Source organism: Gekko japonicus, unplaced genomic scaffold, assembly GCF_001447785.1.
Source record: "Gekko japonicus isolate JY-2015 unplaced genomic scaffold, Gekko_japonicus_V1.1 scaffold3052, whole genome shotgun sequence".
In the NCBI taxonomy this organism is placed as follows: domain Eukaryota; kingdom Metazoa; phylum Chordata; class Lepidosauria; order Squamata; family Gekkonidae; genus Gekko; species Gekko japonicus.
Genome location: NW_015167146.1, coordinates 123976 through 150048, shown reverse-complemented (window position 1 = coordinate 150048; position 26073 = coordinate 123976).

The window sequence follows — 26073 nt, the reverse complement described above, 5'->3', positions numbered from 1 at the left end:
TCATATTTATAAATATGTAGCAACACATTACTGTGCAAAGGGTTGTGTTATGGACATGTTACAGGTTACTCAGAAACTCAGATTTGCTATCAAGTTTCCCAGAGCCCCCCAACTCAGCAAATCAACCCAGGGTTGCCAACCTCCAGGTGATGACTGGATATCTCCTGGGATTACAACCAATGTTCTCTCTAAGCTGCGGAGTCTTGTGAGCAAAAATTCTACTTTGTGAGCTACTGGAAGTAAAGTTGTGAGTGAGTGATTTGGCTACTGCATAAAAGTTTGCTCTGGAGCCATCCTTCCTGAGCTAAGACAAAAATGTGTGAGCCGGAGGCTAGGAAACTGTGAGCTAGCTCACACTAACTCAGCTTAGGGGGAACACTGATTACAACTGATCCCCAGGTGACAGAGATAAACTCACCTGGAGAAAATGGCCACTTTGAAAAGTGGACTCTATGGCATTAGACCCCATTGAAGTTCCTCTCCTCTCCAAACGTCGCCCTTCTCAGGCTCCACCCCCCAAATCTCCAGGTATTTCCCAACCCGGAGCTGGCAACCCTAATCCCCCACCCTCCAGGAGGGGAACCCCTCCCTGAACTCGTGATCCGCAACTGCTGAGCCGTGTATCTTAATCGGGTTAAAGCAACCGCCTCATTTTCATACACAGAACGCCCAAGCTTCGGGGCAAATTCCAGGTCTCGTCTTTCTAGCCCGCCCTGAACACCAATCCGTTGTCTTTTGGGGCTGGCTTAAGCAGAACTACCCTTGTTGCGCTGCTAAGCAAGCACGCTGGTGGGGCCCACATTCCGGGAAGCGTCGCCCTTTTAAGGCTCCCCAGAGGCTGAGCCGAAAAGGGAGCCGAGCCCGTTCCAAGCCGAGCCTCGCTCCAGACCCCACGATTCTCTGCGGCCAGGACTCGGGAGCTCTGCTTTCCCCAGGCTCTCTCACACGCCAGGCTCCATCGCGTCTGTGTCGAAGCAGGTGAGTGGCTTGTTGCGTTGCTTCTCTGCTTTATCATGTTTATTCGGGGGGGGGGGGGGGGCGGAGATGGGCAATGCAGCCCCCTTCTCCTTATTGTGCAAAAGGACACGCGACTTTCCCTGGCTGTAAGATTCGCCGCTCGGAGATTCTCGCCCCTGCTGCCTTTACTCCTGCTCCCCTTTTCAAAGTCTTGTCAGTTTCAACCCTGACCTTCCCCCCGACATGGTCAATTTCACCATTCCAACACCAGCGATTGTGACCTCAGACTTTGATGCTGATGCTTTCCCTCGCTGCCAAAAGGAAACGCTCCCCGGGCTGGAGACCTTTAAGGAAAAGCGCAGCTGTCTTGCTCCCCTCACTCTGCTACGCTGGAGGGGTCCTTTTGATTCTCCCCTCCCCCCTTTTTTTCCCTGTTCTGAGAGTGGAAATCGACTCCCGTTTTCTCTTCATTGTAGTCTATTCCCTCCTGGAGAGCGTAGTGGGGGGTACACGTGTCGACGCTGTTACTTTCCCCCTCGCTGCCAACGCTGAGGGTGATGCTGATAGCTGTTGAGAGCATTTCCTGCCCCATCCCTCAGCCTGGGTAGGTAAGAATCAAAAACCGAAGCACGTAAGGGGGCTGGGTCACTCGCAGCATCGAAATGTGGGCCAGTTTTATTATTCCTGCTTAGTCCCACCACCACCACCCGGCCCATCCGCAAAGCACTCTTCTGGAGTTCGCTGGGAGGGGTTGGAATATAGGGGCGCCACAGGAGGTTCCGACGTCTCCATATCTTTTAAATGACTCTTCCCCCCCCCCTTGCAAACCATCCTCCCGTAATCCAGGACAAAATGGATGGCTCTTGCCTCGGGGCACCAAAGTCCCATAGTCTCCATTTTATTCCACGGCTCTTTAGGAGACAATCCGCGCGCTTCCCGCTTTGAATGACGGGGTTTTATTCTCCAGTTTTGGGACCGTGGTAGCGGGGGGTGCCTTCCCATGCCTTTGGGGCATTCATGGGGGGGGGGTTTGAATCCATGCAATTGTAAAACTAGAGATATTAAATGCTATCTTAAAAGTCAGCTCCTCTCTCCACATGTGTGTAGGGCGAAGAGATAAAATTTCCCAACATTTTTTCAGCTGCCATGTCTGAAATCAGGACTGTGTTGTGCTGTTGTTTTTTAAAGAGAGAGACTGTAGTGTTTTAATATAAACAGGATCCCACTCTGTCCCTGCTTAATTTAATCCTAACCAAGGTTTATTTTTTTCAAAACTGAGGCTTAGAGGCAATGCCAAGTGTCTCTCCCTTGCAATAAAATAGAATTATCCCACCCCCTTGCATTCCTTGCTGTGTTCTGCATGGCCCTTGGACACCCCCCACCCTCAAGGGGATGGGATTTATTTTTACAGTCCAGGGTGCATCCCTGACCTGAATGGCCCAGGCTAGCCTGATCGTGTAAGATCTCAGAAACTAAGCAGGGTCAGCCCTGGCTAATATTTGGATGGGTGACCACCAAGGAAGTCCAGGGTTGCTGCACAGAGGCAAGCAATGGCAAACCACCGCTGAAGGTCTCTTGCCTTGAAAACCCCATGGGGGTCTCCATAAATTGGCTGCAGTTTGAAGGCACTTTCTACCACCACATGTACCTTGAATTCTCATGGTGAAGTCCTCTGACATCTGCAAAAACCCCTTCTTGAAAAGGCACAGGTACCTTGGTCTCCATTTGTCTGATCAACCTGCTGTACTTTGAGAAAGTCCATTGTAGCAACATCAGGGGCTTGCTGGCAGAGGAGAGGCCAAAGCTCAGTGGTAGAATATCTGTTTGGCCTACGGAAGGTCCTAGGTTCAATCCTTGGCATCACCAGTTAAAAGGGTTTGGCATTAGGTGATGTGAAAGACCTCCACCTGAGACCCTGGATTGCTGCTGGCATTCAGACAAGAGTGACCTTTTAGACCAAGTGTCTGACTTCCCAACAGAGCTGTTCTATATGAGTACCCTTTTCTTGAGTGATTCCAGAATGCCTTTTGCATCTGAGTAATGCTGGCAGAAATCCCAGAGGACGTGAATCCCTGAGCGCCTCTCTTTTGTATTCCTGCTTATTAAGTTTGTACAGCATGCAATGTGTCTGGCCAGGTGTGTGCGGTACAGTGCCATTGAAATAAATCTGGAGAAAGAGGGAAATCTGATGGCACTTGCAGACGGGGATTTATATTTCAGTTCCCATCTGTTCCCAAATATGGGTGCTGAATGAACTGAAGGATCTGGGGTGGGGGGAGGGGGGAGGTAGACGTATATTTGACAAGCTGATGCTTTGCTGTTGCCTTACAATTCTCTAGTGAAATTTGTTTTTAAAAAGCCACATTCCTTCTAAAATGTCAAAAACCAGATTTTTTTGAAAGTGCATGCAATTTCATTTCAGTTGTGTTGGGGCTGATCCTTAGAATGAAGAGGTGCGGTATACTTCTGTAATTCTTAAAAAAAAATTAAAATCATGGGAAATAAAATATTTACTCAAACGCAAGGCTAGATTTCCCCCCACCCACCCACCCACACAGACCCATAGTTGTGCCATCAAACAAACAAAAACAACCAGGGATCATTTTACATTCACAAACAAGCCACACTTATGTCCAACAATTTTGTGTGTGCACATATAGCATTATTTAAGGGGACTGTCTTATATTCAGAGCTGTCCTCTTTTTGAGTAAATACAGTAAGGCGCATCAGTGTGCGCCTGTGAGGTAGACAGCCAGAAATGTTGAGCTTTGGGATGGCTGACTGTAGCAGAGCATTACATAATGAGAAACGTAGTGCTAGGGTTTCGGGCTGGCAGATAAGAACTGCTAAGCAGCCTATTCTGTCCATGGCAGGGCCTGCCCTTGTCCCAGAAGTTGCTGATGGTCAGATGCAGCCATCACAGTGGCAATTTGTCATGGAAAGGCTTGAGCCCCCAGGGCTGCAAGTGAAAAGGTGGAGGATAAGAAGTAGGATTTTTATCTGCTTGTTTTGTGCATGCTCACTTGAGAAACAAGAGAGCTGTTTTGGGATTCAATGGATGCTTTCCTAAACGCAATCATGCGCACGCACACAGGCGGACATGCCTGGTCTGGCTCTCTGCGACTCTCCCCTAAATGCAGTTAATAGCCCCGTTCAACTGTTCTGCCCAGATGTGTGCAGCACAAACAGCTGGCATGGTTCATCTCTCTTCACAGCGCTTCCATCCGCTGTCAGCCTGTGTGAACTCCTCTGGATAACCATGTGGTCGGCACGTGTGCTGGTGTCATGGAGCTTTGTGGCAAAATCCAAAGCGTCCAAGCAAAGAGGACCCCACTCTACACTGTGGGTTTGTAACTGGTGAAGGAGCCTGACAAAGAGGGCAGGAATACATGGGGACTTCCCCCAGAAAGATGGAGATGCTGGCCATGGTGTGCCCGGCACCAGGATTTGTATTGCGATTGGTGCTCTTGAACTTGCTCATCAACGATCCAGGGGCAGGTGGGAGCCGGGAGGGGGCCAGTTCTCTTGATGGCACCACTGTAATCAGGGTGGAGCAATGCTAAATGTACTATGAAGAGTTCCCAATAGGATTGTTCCACAGTGAGGGGGAGGGCAACAAAAATGGCAGACTGGGGCAAAGGAAGTCCTTACAAAGCAATGCACAGCAGGCAACAAAAATGTGGAGTTGCTATTGAATTTCGGTTTCCGGATGCCAGCCTCCAGGTGGGACTGGGGGATCCTCTGAGTATTAACTTATTGGTTATCTTATTGTAATATGTATTATTGTTATGTGTACCTGTCAGCAAGCTGCCAATGTGTCTTTTCCATGCATATGAGATGTGTCTACCCCCCCCCTCCCTCCTGTCCTGGACTGGCTTTGGACTCTTGTGCGCATATTCCCCCCTCACCCTCAAGCGCCCATCTTCAACTGCATTCCTTTCCGTGTACGCTAGCATTGCTTTGAAGGAACCTTATCAGCCAAGGCTACAGGTGGTTTGCATTTGGAGGCTTTTGCTTAGTCTACAATGAACTGTAGTGTGAGAATAGAATAATTGTTTAATCAGCTATAACCGTTGCTTTCTCAAGGTTTGAGCGCGCGATGAGCCCTCAAGGCGGGCGTGGGAAAAATATCTATTGGCCCATGCCATTTTGAACTTGCTTTATTATACCTGTCTCAAGCCCTTTTGTTATTCCGAACAGAGTATCTGTTCTAAGTACTTCATGGCTTCAATAAAATAAAACCTTCCTGCAAGAGTGTATTTCATTGTTTGCTGTGAATCTGACAGTACCTCAATACTGTTTGACCTCTGAAGAAGGCCACAATAGAGTGGAAACGCATCAGGTCATGTGTCTTGGCCCTTGTGTTCAGGCCAGTTGAACTTTTTAACGAGGCTTCCATTGGGCCCTTATAGGTTTTTAACTGTCTTTCTAATAAATGCATGCATTCTTGTATATTATAAGTTTCAACTGGGTTTTTAATATCGGTCCTTTATCAGACTTCTTTCTTGCCCTTGTGGATCCTGTGAGATTACAGCTCCTCTCCAGAGTACAGAGATCGGTTCCCCCCAAGAAATGGATGCTCTGTGGCATGGTGCCCCACTGAGGTCCCCGTCCTCTCCAGGCTCCAGCCCCGAATCTCCAGGAATTTCTCACCCTGGAGCTGGCAACCCTGCCCCCCTGCCAGGGCTAGGAGGGACCTGACAACTTTACTGGGTTGCTCCAGCACTAATTCCTTGCTCTGTGTTGGCACTCAGATTGCAGTGGTTTGTATTTTGGCTTCTGCATGGTAATCATGGGGCTTCTGCCAATGTTCTGGGTTTCCACCGTGGACCTGGGGAGTTTCCCCAAACCTGCTTTGTTTTGGTCTTTCCAGAAAGATCCTACTGCAAGCAGATTTGGGGAAAGTGTGGACTCCAGGCAGATTCCTGTGCCACCCCTGGTTACACCCGGTACTGTTTCCTTTCCTATGTTATTTTTATGCTATTTTATGCTATTTGCATGCAGGGGTGCCTGTCATAAGAACATAAGAGACGCCAATGTTGGATCAGTCCAAAGGCCCATCTAGTCCAACACTCAGTCACACAGTGGCCAAAAATACCAGTGCCATCAGGAGGTCCACCAGTGGGGCCAGGACATTAGAAGCCCTCCCACTGTTGACCCCCCCCGAGCACCAAGAAGACAGAGCATCACTTGCCCCAGAGCCCCTATCTATACCTTGTGGCTAAGAGCCACTGATGGACCTCTGCTCCATATGCCTATCTAATTCCCTTTTGAAGCCGTCCATGCTTGTAGCCGCCACCACTTCCTGTGGCAGTGAATTCCAAGTGTTAATCACTCTTTGGGTGAAGAAGTACTTTCGTTTATCCGTTCTAACCTGACCGCTCAGCAATTTCATGGAGTGCCCACGAGTTCTTGTATTGTGAGAAAGGGAGAAAAGTACCTCTTTCTCTACCTGCTCTTTCCCATGCATAATCTTGTAAACCTCAATCATGTCACCCCTCAGTCGTCTTTTCTCCAAGCGAAACAGCCCTAAGCGCTTTAACCTTTCCTCATAGGGAAAGTGTTCCAACCCTTTTATCATTCGAGTTGCCCTTTTCTGCACTTTTTCCAAAGCTATAATATCCTTTTTAAGGTGTGGTGACCGTATTCCAAATGAGGTCTCACCATTGATTTATATAGGGGCATTATTATATTGGCTGATCTGTTTTCAATACCCTTCCTAATAATCCCCAGCATAGCATTGGCCTTCTTTATTGCAGTCACACACTGTCTCGACATTTTCAGTGAGTTATCCACTACAACTCCAAGATCTCTCTCTTGCTCAGTCTCTGCCAGTTCAGACCCCATCAATGTGTATTTATATTTAGGATTTTTGGCTCCAATGTGCATCACCTTGCACTTGGCCACATTGAACCCCATTTGCCATGTTGACGCCCACTTGCCCATCTTTGACAGATCCCTTTGGAGTGCCTCACAATCCTCACTGGTTTTCACCACCCTGAACAACTTTGTATCATCCGCAAATTTAGCCACTTCACTGCTTACTCCCAACTCCAAATCATTAATGAACAAGTTAAAAAGCAGTGGACCAAGTACTGATCCCTGTGGTACCCCACTGCTTACCCCCCTCCACTGGGAGAACTGCCCATTTATACTCACTCTCTGTTTTCTATTAATTAGCCAGTTTTTGATCCATAAAAGGACTTGTCCTTTTATCCCATGATTTTTGAGCTTGCTTAGGAGCCTTTGATGAGGAACTTTATCAAAAGCTTTCTGGAAGTCAAGGTAAACAATATCTATTGGATCCCCCTTGTCCACATGTTTGTTCATCCCCTCAAAGAACATTAACAGGTTAGTGAGACAAGATCTTCCCTTACAGAACACATGCTGAGTCTGCCTCAATAGGTTTTGTTCATCTATGTGCCTACTAATTCTTTCCTTAATAATGGTTTCCACCAATTTACCTGGTATCGACGTCAGACTGACTGGCCTGTAATTTCCCGGATCTCCTCTGGAACCCTTTTTAAAGATGGAAGTGACATTAGCTACCTTCCAGTCCTCAGGAATGGAGGCAGATTTTAAGGAAAGATTACATATTTTTGTCAGGAGATCCACAAGTTCACATTTGAGTTCTTTCAGAACTCTCGAATGTATGCCATCTGGGCCTGGTGATTTATCAGTTTTTAAGTTGTCTATCAGTTTTAGGACCTCCTCTCTCGTCACCTCAATCTGGCTCAGGTCTTTCAACACCCCTCCCGAAATCAGCGGTTCTGGAGTGGGCAAGCACTTCTCAACTTCCACAGTGAAGACAGAGGGAAAAAATGCATTTAGCTTTTCAGCCATTTCCCTATCATCCTTCAGTACTCCTTTTATCCCTTGGTCATCCAAGGGCCCCACTGCCTCCCTGGCTGGTTTCCTGTTCCTAATGTCCTCCTTTCAACCAAGTGTGTCCCAGGCAGTTGCCAGGTAACAACTTAGAAGCAGGAGGCCCCCTTCCCCTCCACTCAGCTCTGGGGTCAGTGGCCCTCCCCTGGCCGATTGGGAGCTCCTCCTACCTTGGCACCATTGGTAGGGATGCCAGGCATCCCTGTATAGTGGGAGACCTCCCAGCATCCCTGTTCTTTTCTTGCTGGAGCCTGAAGTGCCAGTGGGAGGAAAGGGGGTGGTGGTGGATTAGGGTTGCCAAGTCACTTACCTCGTGCGGCAGGGGAGTCCTCATCCCCTCCTGAGACACTATGGTACTGTAGAGTTTTTTGGGGTGACTGCTAGAGCGTCGCCCGGTGACTCCTCCGGTTTGATGATGTCACTTCCGGGTGGCGTCATCACGCTGGGGGTGTGGGTCTGATCCGGCCGTTTCGAGGGTGGGGTTCCCCCTGGCGGCCTGATCCCCGCCGGCGGATTGGGGGCCGTTTCGGCGGGGGCTTGGCAAGCCTATGGTGGATAAAAACTTAGAATGACATAATAGGTGCTCTAGAATTGACAAAAGCTCTGTGATAAAACCATAGAGTTTTTGTAAATGCTAGAGTGTCTAAAGATGTTACATCAGCACACTGCTTGTCCGGCCCTGCCCCCTGGTTTGATATTGCCCTGCAGCCTGACAACCTTATCCATTGGGTATGGCAGGAAGCACAGACTGGCCTAGGCTAGGAAAGACCTGGAAATTGGGGGGGGGGAGTCTGAGAAGGGCAGGGTTTGGGAAGGGGAGGGACACCAGTGGGGTATAATGCCACCTTCGAAAGTAGCCATTTTCTCCAGCTGAATTGATCTCTGTTGCCTGGAGATCAGTTGTAATCCCAGGAGATCTCCAGCTACCACCTGGAAGTTGGCAACCTTAGTAGCCAGGCTGGGGAGGTGGGCCCATGGATCTAGCCAGCTGCACCCGATTGGTTTTTTCCCCATTTACCCTTCCAGGTTAGAGCATTACCAGCCCTAGTTCCCCACATTTGAGGAACTGAAGTGTGGGAGGAAAGGATGGGAGCTGTTTTGTAGTTGTGCCCACTACCCAAAGGTGCCTGCAGGCTCAAAAAGGTTGCAGACCCCCGACCCAGGCAACCTCCAGTTGGCACCTGGAGATCTCCTGGTATTACAATTGATCTCCAGATTATCAAGATCAATTCCCCTGGAGAAAATGGCTGCTTGGGAGAGTGGACACTATGACGGGTGTCAAGCATGCGACCTAGGGGCTGGATCAGGCCCCCAGAGGGCTTCTATCAGGCCCGCAGAGGAACTGGCTGTCTTCTGCTTCTTCCTCCAGTTCTGCTGCTGCTGCTGCATCATCATAGGTTTGCAGCTTACAGATACACACTTGAACAGCATACTCAAGATTGCGAGAGCACAGACATTTTGATACGATAATTCAGAGCGAGAGGTGTCAGTTATCAGACACTGTTAAATAAACAAAATATTGCAAGTGTGCTAATGTTTTAAGCATGTTTTTATTTTGAGTTTAAAAAAATGCCCTTTGTGTCTGTGTCCTTTATAAAATTTATATCTCCGCTACCTGGAATTATATTTTATGACACACATGGCCCGGCCCAACAAGGTCTCATTTATGTCAGATCCGGCCCTCATAACAAATGACTTCGACACCCCTGCTCTATGACCTTCTACCCTGTTGAGGTCCTTCCTCAAACCCTGCTCTCCCCAGACTCCACCCCTAAAGTTTCCAGGTATTTCCCAAACCAAAGCTGGCAACTTTAACTAGGCGGTGTTGGTACGGCAAAGCCAGGCACTGCAACTCCTGCTTTGTCTGCCCTTCATGGCATAGAGACCATTACCACAATCCAGAGTCTGGTGGAGGTGTGGGAGTGCAAGACCAAGGTGGTACCAGCAGCAATGCCATTGTGAGGACTACAGCTAGGGTTGCCAGGTGCTTACCAGCTGTTGGCAGGGGGCTCCAGGCTGTTCCCCGGGATTTTCTAGCACACGTGTGAAGCATGTGCACCATGATGACATCACCTAGGAGTGACATCATTGCACCAGGCACATCATGCAGGGGATGCTCTAGCATTTGGCCAAAAACTCTATGGTCACCATAAAGTTTCTAGCCAAATGCTACAGCATCCCTTGTGCAATATGCCTGGCGCAATGACGTCACCTCCAGGTGATGTCATTGTGCCGGGCACGTCAGGTGCAAAGGGGGTCTTCGGTGGCGTGGCTCCCCCTGCCAGCTGGCCAGCGGTGGATTGGGGGCCTTGAAAGCAGAGGACCCCTGCCCCCATTGGGGGGATGGCAACCCTAGCTATTGCCAAGGGTCCCATGGACAGCAGGGGGAGCTAGCAGAGAGGCAGGGCCCCACAGGGAATTTTCGCATTAATTTTAATGTCCACTATACTCCTGCATACGATTTGACAGACTTGGAGCCAGACCGATGAAGAGTGTAATATGTATGCAGGCCTTTTAAGACTCCCCCCCCCCAAAGTAAGAACATGGGCATCTTTGAGCATAAGCAATTGTTATTTATTTGATTTTTAGCCCACCCTGCCCTGCACTGCAAGGCTCAGGGCAGGTTGCAACATGATACAATAATTAAGCCAGTTTGGTGTGAGAACCAGTTTGGTGTAGTGTGGTTAAGTGCACAGACTCTAATCTGGGAGAACCGGGTTTGATTCCCCACTCCTCCACTTGCACCTGGCTGGATGACCTTGGGCAAGCCATAGTTCTGATAAGAGCTGTCCTTGAAAAAGAGCAGTTTCTGTCAGGAGCTCTCTCAGCCCCACCTACCTCACAGGGTGTCTGTTGTGGGGAGGGGAAGGGAAAGGAGTTTGTAAGCCGCTCTGAGACACCTTTGGGTAGTGAAGGGCAGGGTATAAATCCAATCTCTTCGTCTTCTTCTCTAAACATAATACAATAATTAAACACAATAACAATTGTTTAAATCCAAATATGACTTCATTTAGGGTGCCAATTAATACCACTGCTCCTGAGTCAGCTCCATAAATGCGCACAGTAGATGATAGCTAATACTACGGGAGGTAGGCAGATGAGTAGAAACAATATAAGATGGAAGCACGGCTGGGGGGAGGCCAATACGAATAGATCTCCATCACCTCAACCAGATGCCTGGCGGAGCATCTCCATTTTGCAGGCCCTGCAAAACTGTATCAAGTCTCGCAGGGCCTGGATCTCTCTTGGGAGAGTGTTCCACCAGGCTGGCACCAGAGCTGAGACAGCTCTGGCTGAGGCTACGTGTACCTCCTTCAAGTGACTTTCACCTAGGGTTGCCAGCAGGGGTCGTTTCATAGAAAAAGAGCTAGGGGAACTCATTAGCATAACTCATTAGCATATGCCACACCCCCTGACATCACCGGAAGTGTGTCATAAGGCCACACACCCCGCCCCCAACGGTCCCGGCCGCTGCCACCGCCCTTGCAGCTCCACTGCCGAGCCCCATGAGGGGCCTGGCGGTGGACCTGCAAGGCCGGCGGGGGTGCAAGGAAGCCCCGCGCAGGCCCTCCCTGGCCCCAGGCAGGCAGGGGGGGGGAGAGGCAGGGAGGAAGCAACTTACCCTCCCTCTTCTCCTGCCTCCTCCTGGCTGAATGAGGGCCGGAAGTGGGGCGGCCGGAAGCAGGGGGCGGGGCTTCGTCGTGTGCCCCGCCCCCGTACCTCCCCCGGGGGAACTGCGATCCCCCGCGATCCCCCCCGAAATGACCTCTGGTTGCCAGGTCTGGGTTGGAAAATACCTGGAGACTTTGAGGGTGGATCTGGGAGAGGTCGGGATTTGGGGAAGGGAGGGCCCCCAGCATGGTACAATGCCATCAAGTCCGCCCTTCAAAGCACCCATTGTCTCCAGGGGAGCTGATCTCTGTCAGGTGGAGATCAGTTGTAAAAGCGGGAGGTTTCCAGGCCCCACCTGGAGGCTGGCAACCCTACTTTAGCCCCCCTGTAGGTTATTTCTCAGAGAAGGTTTACATGGCATTGATTCACTTTTCGGTTTGGAAAGTGAGCATGGAACTTGGATGTGTTCCTTGGCTACACATGTTATGTCCGGCTGCCATCCCTCAGGTGGGGGCCTGGAGTTCTCTCAGAAGGATAACTGACCTCCAGACTGCAGAGATCAGTTTCCCTGGAGCAAATGGCAGCTTTGGAGGGCTAAGGGGAGTCCCCTCCCCTTCTTCATCCCACTTGAGTCCCCTCCCCTCCCGTCTCTAGGCTCCACCCTCAAATCTCCAGGAATTTTTCAAATTGGAGTTGGAGATCCTATAATCTGGAGACTACAGAGACAGTGGGGGGAATTTACAAGCGGTGGGAGCCCTCGGTTGTGACCTGCTGACATCACTTCCGGGCACACGGGGAGGGTGACGTCAGCACCCTGGGATGCTGCCAGTGTTGTTCCTCCCCATTTGCTTCCATTTGCCCCCCCCCCCAGCCAGTGCACTGAGCAGCAGTGAGGAAGCACCACCAGGGGCGGGGGGCTGGTGAGCCTAAGAGAGAAATCTTTGAAAACATAGCTAGCCATGTGTTCTGTTGTGCGCTGGCCACCTCTGCTTCTTCTTCTTTTCTTTTGTGTGTGTTTGTGCGCGCGTGTATGAGCTTGTGTGCCTGGAAGTCATGGTGACTTCTGGTGACCCCCTACTGGGAGACTGGACGTTTTTCAGAGACGTGGCAGGTGGTTTGATATTGCCTGCCTCTGCGTCCCGGCCCTGGTATTCCTTTGAGGTCTCCCTTCCAAGTACTTGCCGGGGTCAGCCCTGCTTAGCTTCTGAGATCAGACAAAATTGGCCTTGCCCGGGCTATCTCTGCTTAACATCAGGGTGCCACCTCTTCTTAACATCAGCGTTCATTCTAGGGCTGCCAAGTGGAAAATCGTCGGGAGTAGGGGACTCCTGTCCGGCATCCTATGTGCGTGCGCGCCACACGCATGTCACCAGGAAGTGACGTTATGACACCGGGCACACTGGGGGCAGGGCCACGACCATCCGAGGGGAAAACATAGAGTTTTCCCCTCGAATTTTCGTGGCCCTACCCCCAGCGTGCCCGGCGTCATAACATCACTTTCTGGTGACGCACACGCCGGGGTGGGGTTCCCCCCGGGGCCTGATCCACCGGTGGCAGGGAACGGTCCTTTGGGGCGGGGGGTTCCCCGCCCCCCGGGGGGACTTGGCAGCCCTAGTTCATTCCTTCCCTCCTTTAGCAAAAGGGTTGCCAGCTCTGAATTAAGAAATACCGGGAGATTTTGGGAGTGGAACCTAAGGAGGGCGGGGCTTGGGGAGGGGAGAGACTTCAATGGGGTATAATGACATATAGAGTCCACCTTCCCAAGAGACCATTTTCTCCAGGTGAACTGATCTCTGTTGCCTGGAGATCAGTTGTAATAGCGGGGGTTCTCCAGCCACCACCAGGAGGTTGGCACCCCCATTCAGCAACCCATCTCTGCCCTCCACCCCACCGAGCCCGACAACCCTTTGCACACTCTTTATCAATGAAAGAGACATGCTAGAATGTCCTGCTTGAAGGCCTTCTGTATCTCCAGTGTATTATCGATTCTTCCTTTATTGATGGAGCCGTTGCCCGGGGCATGTGGGTTGGTTCTCTGATTAAGTATTTCCCTCCCCTGTCAGCAGACCTAGTTGAGGTTTCTCTCATGTGCTGTTGGTGAAAGCTGTATTAATCGGGGATCAATCAGAGCTTTTGCCTCAGCCTCCACTTTTATTGCAAATGGGTCTTGCTGTTTAGGAAGCAAGACGTACAAATGTATGTTTCTACTGCTTTGTGTATGCCAAGGGCTCTGAGGAATATAATATTTACACGGCCTGGTCTTAGGGTTGTCTTGCCAGCCCCATGCTGGCATCCACTAGGGGGCAGAGACATCTAAAATCACCACTGCTCCAATGGGGGGATGTAACCATGTTGCCATGTCAAAAGGACTCTCTAGGATTTCACTGAACCTCTATGGTTTTACCATAGAGTTTCAGTGAAATCCTAGATAGGCTTACCAAGTGGCGGCGGGGGATCTGCATGTCTTTACAGGATCCCTGCCGCGGGGACGGCGATAGGCGTTGCACCTGCCATCGCCAGGATGTGACGCTACGCGTCACTCTGGCAACAGGACTCCAAACAGCCCCATTGCCAGAGCGACGCGTAGCATCACATCCTGGCGACGGCGGGTGCAACGCCTATCGCCATCCCTGCGGCAGGGATCCTGTAAAGACATGCGGATCCCCCGCCACCACTTGGTAAGCCTAATCCTAGAGCATCACCCAGATGCAACGACGTCACTTCCGGATTCGCACTGGAAGTGATGTCGCACAGCTGGAGCTGGAGCAATTTTCCCCTGGGGCTGCTAGGCAGAAGGTCTCCCACTAGAGTAGGAGACCTGGTGAGCCCTCCCTGGTGTATATATGCAGCAAAATGAAATGCTGGAATTCTGAGGTGGCAAAATGGACTGGACCACTTGAGGTGGCAGCTGGGGAAAGTCACATGCTAATGTTCACTCATGTTTTTAAAAATCCTAAAAATAAAACATCTGGAAGAAAGGTCCCAGACTAGCCCTTTTGCATGCTAGTTTTCTGTTTACATGGAAATATTAGTGTGAGGGAACTTTGGAAAATGTAATCCTTCACCTGCAAACTAAAGTGGTAGAGTCCACTCTACCACCTCAGCACTCTATCACTCCATTACTCCTTTCTTATGCTCTGTCTAGACCAGGCCTAGCACCACATGCAAAGAGCTCAGCTATTTGTTTGTTTGTTGCATTTGTCACCCGCCCTTCCCGCACACGGGTTCAGAGCGAATAACATCAAAGTTCCATGTACGACATAATCCATAGAATCATTTTTCAGATTAAAATTTAAAATTAGATTAAAATGTACCTAGAAATGACAACATGACTTTCTATAATAGCTCCAACAGCTGGATAGGTGGTAATCATAGGCAGTTTCAGTAGGACCGATTTGCAGGGGAGGCCATGAGACTGGATGCCCATCACCTCAACCGAAGGCCTGGTGGAACAGCTCTGTTTTGCAGGCCCTGTGGAACAGCTCCATTTTGCAGCTAGACCTTCTCTCCCTGGTATACTTTTAAAAAAAAATTGTGGGGAGTTTTTTTGATGTGGGGGGTGCATTAAAATGGGACTCTTCGCACCTGAAGTGGTCCAATTTATTCTCCCAGTCCCACCTCCTGCTGCACATGTATGTAAACCAGGCTTAATCCCTGAAAACAAATAATACACAGGGCAGCCAGATCACAGCGATAAAAATAGCATGAACGTAGTGTTCCCAAACTCCAGGTGGTGGCTGGAGATCTCCTGGAATCACAACTGATCTCCAGGTGACAGAGATCACCTCGAGAAAACAGCCACTTTGGAAGGTGGACTCTGTGGCATCGTACCCCACTGAAGTCCTTCCCCTCCCTACAACCCACCCTCCACAGGCCCCACCCCCAAAATCTCCAGGTGTTTCCCAACCCAGAGCTGGCAGAGCTACATACACTGGAGACACTTTTGGCCCGATAGGCCAAAGACTGATCAAAGGACTCATGACCGCAAAGTAGTTGAGGAGGAGGAGGAGTCAAGCGTTTTTGGGGACAGCTCCTTCCATAGCTTCAGAGCACCTGTTCAACAGGCCCAGCTTCTGAACTCAGCTCAGCAGATCTTCCTTTGTATAAGGATGGAATGTAAGGTTGCCAACGCCCAGGCAAGGCCTGGAGTTCTCCCGGATTTAAAGGTAAAGGTTTCCTTGCTCGAAAGCCAGTCGAGTCCGACTCTAGGGTTGCGGTGCTCATCTCCGTTTCAAAGCCGAAGAGCCAGCGCTGTCCGAAGACGTTTCCGTGGTCATGTGGCTGGCATGACTAAACACCAAGGCGCACGGAACGCTGTTACCTTCCCACCGAAGTAAGCTGCAGCTTCAGAGGGTGCATTCTGGGGCATCATCATCACTCCCTGCTGAGCTCCCTCCCTAAATTCCACCCTCCACAGGCTCCACCCCCAAATCTCCAGGAATTTCCTAAGCTGGCAATAGCAACCTTAAAGGAACTTGAAACATTGAACTGGGATGAGGCCTTTTATGACAACAGTAACTGCCTGTGATGTCAACAGTGACATCTTCTGCCAGGGCTGTTTTTGTAGAAAAAGCCCAGCAGGAACTCATTAGCATATTAGGCCACACCCAACACAAAAAACTCATTAGCATATTAGGCCACACCCAACACAAAAACTCATTAGCATATTAGGCCACACCCCTGTCAGCACAGCTTATTAGCACATTAGGACGCACCCCCATGTTATCAGAAGTGTGGTTACCCAGGCACACCCACCTTTTGCTTGTTATTCTGTTTACCTTGTTTGTTGTCAAAACCCAGGGCTTTTTTTGTAGCAGGAACTCCTTTGCATGTTAGGCCACACACCCCTAATGTAGCCAATCCTAATGAGTTCCTGCTGTTGGGTGTGGCCTATTATGCTAATGAGTTCCTGGTGGGCGTGGCCAACTTGGGAGCCAGCCGGAACTCCATTCCTGTGCGTTCCTGCCCAAAAATAGCCCTGCTTCTGGCCATACATTCTGTTAGATTTGTTACATCATGGCCTATAGTTACCTCCACTAGCAGTTTAACTGTATTTATTTGTGACTCGTGTGTTTTGTATGCACTGAGTTTGTGTTTTATTGTATTTTAACTTTTGATGCAAGCCGCCCTGAGCCCGCTTCGGCGGGAAGGGCGGGATACAAATAAAATAAAATAAAATAAATAAATAAATGAAAGAGGACCTGATTAAAAGACCATAATTAGCATCAGAGTTGCCAGCTTCCCGGTTGGGCCTGAAGGATTTGTTAGGATCAGGGTTCCCTCTATGCTGACTTAGTGTGAGCTAGCCCACAGTTTTTTAGCCTCTGGCTCACACACAGAGGTCATTTCGTAGAAAAAGAGGTGCAGGAGCTCATTATCATAACTTATTAGCATAACTTATTTGCATAAGCCACACCCCCTTACATCACCGGAAGTGTATCAGAAGGCAACACCCACCACTCAGGCTCCACTGAACTGTTTTGGATTGCTAGCTATTGGGGGGGGGGGCATGCAGATCTGCCCTCACAGAGGAAGGAGAGCTTGTTCCTGAATAAAATTTGGTCTTAAAGGTGCCACTGGACTGTTTTGGATTGCTAGCTATGGGAGGGGGGATGCACAGAGCTGCCCTCGCAGAGGAGGGAGAGCTTGTACCTGAAGGCGGGCGGGCGGGGGGGCTCTGCAACTTACCACTGCTTTTTGCTTCTTGTGGCCCAACTGAGGGCTGCTGGGAGCAGGGGGCGGGGCTTGTTGCATGTGCCCGCCCCCTGGGCTCCTTACTGCTGGAGCTCTGCTCCTGTGTGCTCCTGCAGGAAATGACCCCTGCTCTCACATTTTTGTCTTAGCTCAGGAAGGATGGCTCCAGAGCAAACTAACTTATGCAGTATCCAAATCGCCTGCTCACAGCTTTAATGCCAGTAGGTCACAGAGTAGAACTTTTGCTCACAGGGCTCCATAGCATAGAGGGAGCATTGCTCAGGATTATAAGTGATTTCCAGGATATGGAGACCAGGTCCCCTGGAGGAAAGTGGCAACTTTGGAGGGTGTGTTCTATGGCATTTCGTCCCGCTGAGCTCCCTCCTCTCTCTGAGCTCCACCCTTCCCAGGCACTGTCCCCAAATCTCCAGGCATTTCGCCAGCTGGAGCTGCCAACCCTATGGACAATTAGCCTTGTCTCTGATGTATGTGGGTTACTAGCAACTGAAACTGGGCCCAGGAGCTGGGCAGGGTGCCAACAATGTTCTGTCCTTTCAGTAGTAACATATGGAAATGAGTAGATGAAGTTTTTCATGGCATGGATATAAATAAAATGTTAAAAGGACAGGACGTTTTTCCCCTCCAGACAGTTGGCAACTCTTGGCACACAGAAATAGCAAATGTAGATGATCTAAAACAGGCAAGCTGTACTCTATTGTAAATTACCTCAGAATTGTGTGTAGATACAAACACCCCCCCCCCATGTTTGCCAGGACCGATCATTTTTAGAAAATGAAATTTTTGACTTTAAGCATTTCAACAACCCAGCTCTGTATTGGCAAGCAAGAGCAGCTGCGTGGCACTTGAAAAACAATCATCCTTCCCTCCCCTTAAGTTATTTTTGTGCTTGAATGTGATGTCTTCAGCGTTGGTTTCAGAAAGAAAGAAGGAATGGGAGGGGAAACAGTAAGGAAAGCCAATCCAGCATGGAAAGAATGTGCAGAATAGCTCCAGCGCAAACAAAAAGAAAGGCAGGTGACCCCAGTGATAAGAAATAGAACAAGAGGCCACAGTGAAGAGACAGACTCAGAAACTGAGCAGGCCTTCTGCCATGGGCGTGCCAATGCCAGGTGTAAGAGGCATGATCCAGCAAACCTGGTTGTGATTACAGGAGCTTCTTACCTGTGAATATCGTTTGATTTCCTCTATGCTCGATTACCCTGGCAGAAAGCGGAAAGATGCCCCAAGCAAGGAGCATTTTCAACATCCTTACCTCTGCTTGTTCAATTATTGACTTTTTAAAGAAAATTGTGTTTGTGGTCTGTTTCATGACATTGATGCACGATTTGTGTGCGCGAGTTATGCCATCACGTAAAATCGTAAGTTTTGCACAGTAGGACTGGTAAATTTCTATTTATTTGTGCCGCTTGTAAGAAAATAGGTTTTCTCTAAGGTTATGGGAGCTGTTTTTAAAGATGTTAAGAAGAACTGAAATGTATAAGCATCACAAAATTCAACAGTGCGCCAGTGTTAGGTGGACCAATAACAAACAGTGTTAAAGTAGGTAGCAGCCTTGGAATGGTCACCCTACTCCTTTAGTTTTACTGTTTTGTTTCAGCTGATGAGTGAATAGTTGAGTAGAAGCCCTATGATAGGCACACCCCCGAACTTAGCAGCCTTGCTAATGTACTCGCTGCCCTGAAACACTTTAAAATGGCCTGATACCTACTAGAAACACTGGAGCTGTTGGAGTTTGCAAGTTCTCTCCCTGAAGTCATGGAAGAATTTACATGTCTGTTTACGCATGTTGATATCCAGCTATTTAGTTAGAGACCCAATAGCAGACCATGCATGTATTTGCCACCAGAGCAAGGTATTAAAATGCATAACTACTTAGGTTTGTATTTCTCCAACTGGGTAATCAATAGATCAGAAGATGTCCCCGGGGGTGGAGGCTTTGAAAACTTACTGCTATTTGTTTCTAACTCTCACCTGGGGGTTAGCACATGGGTTTTTAGACCTTAGAGAGTCAAGATGTAAGTTAGTGAAGTCAGAGGGGATGTTAATCCTTGGTTTTGTTTCTAGCATTTCCCAGTATCCCTTCCCTCATTAGTGAGGTAAAGTTTCTTGTTTAAAAGCTAATACAAGTGTCCTGCTGCATTCATTATCTCTGCTTTTACCTGAAGTCCCTAATAAGGTAAAAATATACATACATGGTGCCATTACCATGTATATTAATGAAGAGCCAGGTTTGGGAGAAGCAAAGCTTAACACACAGCAGAAGAACCTGTACCTAATCCTGGAAGGAGATATGTCTGTCTTACTCTGTGCTCAGCCTGCTTAGAATGGAGTCCGCATTGTCAGATGCTAAAATAGGACTGTGTCAATCATGTTGGTGTAGATGCTTGAACAAGAACTGGTCCAAAGGCTTTATGGGGTGAGTCAAAGGAAGCCTTCAAACATAGTCTGAGAATGAGCCTCCCAAATGCTGGGATTTATGCCAAATCCTTGGGTTTCTGCTGTCCATCACCTTCTACATGGCTGAGATATTGACTCTTTCCAGGATCCCAGCAACTGCAGTTTGTTGTCACATCTGAATCAGATGAAACTACAAATTCTAGTTTGCTCTCTCGCCTAGAAACCAGGATTCGAAATCAGGATGAAAATAACAGTTTTGTAGGCATGAGAACAAACCAGAGTTTTAATCCATTGGGATAACAGGCATCGCAACGAACTGCGGTTGTTTGGGGACGCAGGGGAAAAAAAATCAGTATCCGAGCTGTGCGTCAACCAGACACCAGGGGCTAACTCTCATAACAAGCTGTAGTTTGTTCTTTACATACGCCTAAACAAGAACACTGGGTTCCTCTCTCACTACAAAAGCAGGGGGAAGATGTGTAAACTTTAAGAGTTTCTTGACTAGGGTTGGCAGCTTCCAAGTGAGTAAGAGTAAGATTGATTTATTGTATATGGCCATTGGCCATTACAATACAAAACTACATTCAAATACTACTTATGATTTAAAACATTGCATTCGGAATAAAACTCAACTATACAACTAAAATTACAACAATTTAGATTTGTAAAAACATGGTATCAGTAGTTTATAACTCATTATAAAACATGTCTAAGGGCCGCCTTGGATCTTACTTCCCTAGCTGCAAGTGCAAAGAATGCTACCTTGTGTGAGACCAAAGGATGTGTATCCAACAAGAGAAAGATCAGCTTTTCGCTGTCAGATAAGCTGTGCACTTGGCTTAAAATTCCGGGTAGGAATCTGCTTCTGAGGTCCGAGTATAAAGGACAAATCATTACATAACGAAATGAAATCTTCCACAGAGCTTCTGCATACACATATGCATTGCTCCTGTGGTATATTAGAATACCTTCCAGACAGCACTTCGGTGGGCATAGACTAAAAGCAAAGTGCGGTGAATGCCACTCTTAGACTGTGTACTGTGATATCTGTCAAGTAGGGTGCTCTTAGATGATCTTTCTTTATCCTTTGATACCACGGTGCAGATTTTGACTGAGTTATTAACTTATTGTCTAATAGAGCATCCTCATTGTATATCCATTGACACAGCATCCTCATTGTATATCCATTGACACAGGTCCGGAGTATTCAAAAACTAGAGAGACCAGTTCCCCTGGAGAAAATGGATGCTTTGGAGGGGGGACTCTGTGGCATTGTACCCCAGTGAGGTCCCTGTCCCCCCTCCCCAGCTCCACCCCCAGATCTCCAGGAGGTTGCCAACCTGGATCAGGCACCCCTATGTCCTCTCCTGCATTTTCCTTTTAAAATCACACCGTTGCCTTTATGTGCTTGCTGTTGTTCAGTTTGATTCAGTGTGCAATGAAGGAGAGTGGAGTAGTTTATGCTGTTAATCTAATATTAGTGGGTCTTGGAGGTGCTACAAATATCCAGGCTTCTGTTTTCAAATCAACAAACACAGGCTTATATTGACTCAAAACTGCATGCAGGAGAGAAGCGCATAAGCATCACACAGGTTTTCTGGTGCAAGGGAAATTTCTTTGGACCATCTTTCCAGGGTGGGCTATTCAATTTCTCCTCTCTCCACAGCATCATCAAGAACCAGAAGAACATAGGACCGGTCATTTCCAAAGCCAAACAAACATTCTCCACCCACTGAGATGCCTGTCGCTTCTACCAACTCCGAGACAGGTAACTGTCTGCTTCTGTCTCTACACTCCCATCCATTTTAGGGCTCCCTCCCCGTAAAATAAGTCCCCCTCCAAAACCACATCCTTCTCCACTCCTTACATACTGAAGATGGAGCATTCCTGAAATCTCGTCTAATGTTGGGGGCGGGGAATGTGGACAAAGGGTGCTTTTCTCCCTCTGGATGGGCAGGAGATTCTAGGCAAACAAAAGTCTCACAGTGCATTACTAACTTGTGGAACTCCCTATCACAAGGATATTGTGACAGCCAGGAACAGAAATAGCTTTAAAAGCAAATTAGACAATTTCATTAAATCTGTCAATGCCTATTAAATCGCAGTGGTGAAATGAAACCTGTTGATCAGAGGCATTGTACCTCTGGTGATATGTTGGTGGGGCGGACTTCCGGGGCATTGGCTGCTGTGTGTAAAAAAAAAAGGTTACCAGGCTAAATTAGTCTGATCCAGAGGTCATTTCGGGGGGGATCGGGGGGGATCGCAGTTTCCCCGGGTGAGGTACAGGGGGGCGGGGCACATGATGAAGCCCCGCCCCCTGCTTCCGGCCGCCCCGCTTCCGGCCCTCATTCAGCCAGGAGAAGGCAGGAGAAGAGGGAGGGTAAGTTGCTTCCTCCCTGCCTCTCCCTACCCCTGCCTGCCTGGGGCCAGGGAGGGCCTTCGCGGGGCTTCCTTGCACTCCCGCCAGCCTTGCAGGTCCACCGCCGGGCCCCTCATGGGGCTCGGCAGTGGAGCTGCAAGGCCGGCAGCGGTGGCCGGGACCGTTGGGTGCGGGGTGTGTGGCTTTATGACACACTTCCGGTGATGTCAGGGGGTGTGGCCTTATGACACACTTCCGGTGATGTCAGGGGGTGTGGCATATGCTAATGAGTTCCCCTAGCTCTTTTTCTATGAAACGACCCCTGGTCTGATCCAGCAGAGCTGCTCTTATGTTCTCAGCTTTTCACTGTTTTGCTATGAAAAATGCGACCAAAAATGCCAGAGAGGAACACATCTACGTGTATATTTCCGGAGAACAAACCCATATTCCAGAAAACACATGCATTTGCTCTTTGTTGCTATAGGTTGCTAATGTGTTTAATCCATGTTTTCTGACTCTTTAGAAAATAATAAAATACTTTCAAATTCCAAACTGCTTGATTTCTGCCTTCTAAAAATTGTGCAGGGAAATGTCCCTCCCCACCCCCCACCCCGTGCAGGTGGACGTTAATTCACACTGTCCTGCCAAGAAGTAAAGCAAACCCCAGACCAGGTGCAGATAGAAGCCCACTGAGATTCCCAACAGCAGTGAAGTGAAACTGGATACCGCTTCTTTTATGCTGTTGTGTTCTACAGTTTGCTGCAACAAAGAGGCTAAGGAACCTCGCCTACAGGTAGCATTCTAGAGTTGGATAAAAGGATGTTTCTAGTTTCGTTCAGCAGCCTAATTGGATTGTGGTTTAATGATATAGTGTCTGCTTTGCCTGCAGAAGGTCCCAGATTCAATCCCCAGCATCTTTGGTTGAAAGATTCAGCTGGTAGGTGATTTGAAAGATCTTTGCTTGAGACCCTGGAGAGCTGCTGCCAGTCTGAGTAGACAATACTGATGTTAAGAACATAAGAAGAACTCTGTTGGATCAAACCAGTGGTCCATTGAGTCCAGCATCCTGTCTCATGCTGACCTTAAGAACATAAGAAGAACTCTGCTGGATCAGACTAGTGGCCCATTGAGTCCAGCGTCCTGTCTCATACAGTGGCCAAGCAGTTGCTCGAGAGGGCCAACAAACAGGGCAAAAAGGCTGAAGCCTTCCCCTGACGTTGCCTCCTGGTGTTGGTATTCAGAGGTTTACTGCCTCTGAACGACGAGATGCCTTCTATTTACCATGGCTAGTAGCTACTGATGGACCTCTCCTCCATGAATTTATCTAGTCCCCTTCTAAAGCCATCTGTGCCTTGCCATCACCACATACAGTCCTGATGGCAGTTAACTCCACATTGAGGCCACACCATAGATCCACAGAGGGGTATTATACTCTTGGCAGTTTTGTTTTAAATCCATTTCCTAATAATCCCTGACACAGAGTAGGTTGACTGGGTCAACATTTTCATTGAGTTATCCACTATGACTCCAAGGTCTCTTTCCCACTCCATCTCAGCAAGACTCCATTAGCATAATTTAAAGTAACGTTGAACTTCATTCACCATATTGTTGCCCATTCACCTCAACTGTGGAGATCTTTTATTTATTTATTTTCCATTTTATACCCTGCCCTACCCTGCCAAGGCAGGCTCAGGGCGGCTTACACAAGATAAAACACATGTTAACAATCAAAATTGCCATAAAACATTTAAAACAATTCATTAAAAATGCAATATAGAAGTGCTAGCTATGTTATTTTGATGTTGTAACAATGGCATTACCATGTGAGTGCTTTCCATAAGTTGTTTAAGTGACCAGCTACCTGATCTTCCTCAGATATAGTCAGCATGCACAGGCTGTCGATAACCAACCAGGGACCAGGCTCTACAAGTTGTTGTGGTTGTTAATAGTGGTCTTAATAGTGGTGGCAGCTCCTAATTCAAAGCCTGGTGGAAGAGCTCCGTCTTCCAGGCCCTGCGGAACTGTTAAAGGTCCCGCATAGGGCTGCCAAGTCCCCCCGGGGGGCGGGGAAACCCTCGACCGGGAGGCTCATTCCCCGGCGCTGCTGGATCGGGCCCCGGGGGGAACCCCACCCCCAAAGCACATCACAGGGAAGTGACGTAAGCACGTCGGGGACGTGCTTACGTCACTTCCCTGTGATGTCCCTACGGCGCGCGCACACTTTGCACGCATGCGAAGACTCCCAGAGCGAGCCTGGACTCCCCTGCTCCGGGACAGGTAAGGACTTGGCAACCCTAGTCCCGCAGGGCCCTGATCTCTTCCTGGAGTTCTTCATAGTCAGCCTTGGTTTTCACCATCTGGAATGATTTTCTGTAAACCTGGCCACTCCACTGCTAACCATGCCCAGTTCCAGATCATTTACAAACCATTTAAACAGGCAACTTCATGTGATGGCGAGGAAGATGTAAATGGATCGCCCACATTTTGTGGGGAGCAGAGTGGCAGCCATTCGGGGGAGGGGGAGTGTCCAGAAAGGAGTAGTAGTGAGTAAGGAAGGTTAAAAAACCCCTCCCCCCAAACCCCGGTTTTCCTAATTTCAGCACCTCACCCCTTTTCAGCTGCTGTTTGCTTTGCAGGCAAAACACACAGGTAACATGTGGAGTGTATATGTTTTTTCCCCATGGGGCTGCTGATAGCATCTCGGGGCGGTAGTAATTGAAGGATATCTGAAAAGGGTTTGTGTGAGAAATACTGTGGCTATGTGGTTCCTAGACATTCCCTGGAGTTTCATTCTGTTGCGTTGGTTATGGGCGAAGAAATGTTCTAACATTTTTTTGAGTTTCCCCCCCTCTTCAGTACATACATACACTCTGACTAGCTTTATTAATGAGTCTCGCTTAAGTGCCTCTTTCTTCATTAAATTCTAAAATATCACTGGTGGGAGGAGCAGCGGGGTCTCTTTACTGCTCCAAGCTGCAGAACATTGATTTTCAAACCGATTATGGGAGACCTGGAGGCTTGCTTGTTAACCTATTGGGGGCTTTTCGCTGAGAAGAACTCGGAGGCTATTACCGAGAGATCTTGAGGTTTGCCTACCATTCCTCTGCCTCCCTTGTACTGTTTAGCTAGACAGATGTATTGCAGGGCATGCTTTCTATTCATGTTGCTTTGATTCAGGCATAACCTGAAACCAAAGTTTTAATTAAGCTCGCCATGGTTAGTGGTGTAGCCAACCTGGTGTAGAGTAGCTAGAATGTCAGACTAAGATCTGGGAGACCCCAGTTCAAATCTCCACCCTGCCTAGGGTTGCCAGGTGTGGGCTGGAAAATACCTGGAGACTTTGGGGGTGGATCCAGGAGAAGGCGGGGTTTGGGGAAGGGAGGGGCCTCAGCATGGTACAATGCCATAGAGTCCACCCTTCAAAGCAGCCATTTTCTCCAGGCCATTTTCTCTCAGCCATTTTCTCTCAGCCTAGCCTACCTCACCAGGTAGGGTTGCCAGGCTCCTGCCAGGGGTGGGGGAATCATCCATTCTGGGGCCCTCCTCCCAGTGCCAATCAGCTGGTTGGGGGGGGGGGAGAACTCACCAACAGGAAAACTAAGCCTAGGCCTGCATTGCTGGCCACACAGCAGTGTCACTTCTGACACATACCAGAAGTGATGCCATCATGTTGCCAGCAATGCAGGGACACTCTGGTATTGGGATGAAAACTCTGTGGTAAAAATGACTTCTACCATAGAGTTTTTGCCCAAATATCAGAGCGTCCCTGTGTTGCCAGTGACATGATGACATTACTTCTGGTGTGAGCAGAAGTGATGTCACTGCATCATCGGTGACTTGGGTCTTGGCCTAGTTTTCCTGCTGCCAGTAAGTCAGCTGGTGGCCAGAGAGTACTTGGGAACCCTATAACACCTTGGGAACCCTATAACACCAGGAGGTTGCTGTTAGGATAACATGGAGTAGTAAGGTTGCCAGCCTCCAGGTGGGGCCTGGAGATCTCCCACAACTACATGTATCAGTAATATTGCAAAAATACATTAATATATTGTCGGCAAGAATAAATTCTATTGCCCATCGGTTGCCCGGTTTTGACTATTTTGATATAAGGATTGGACATTTTGCCTATATATACAGTTTTGAAGGCTTCT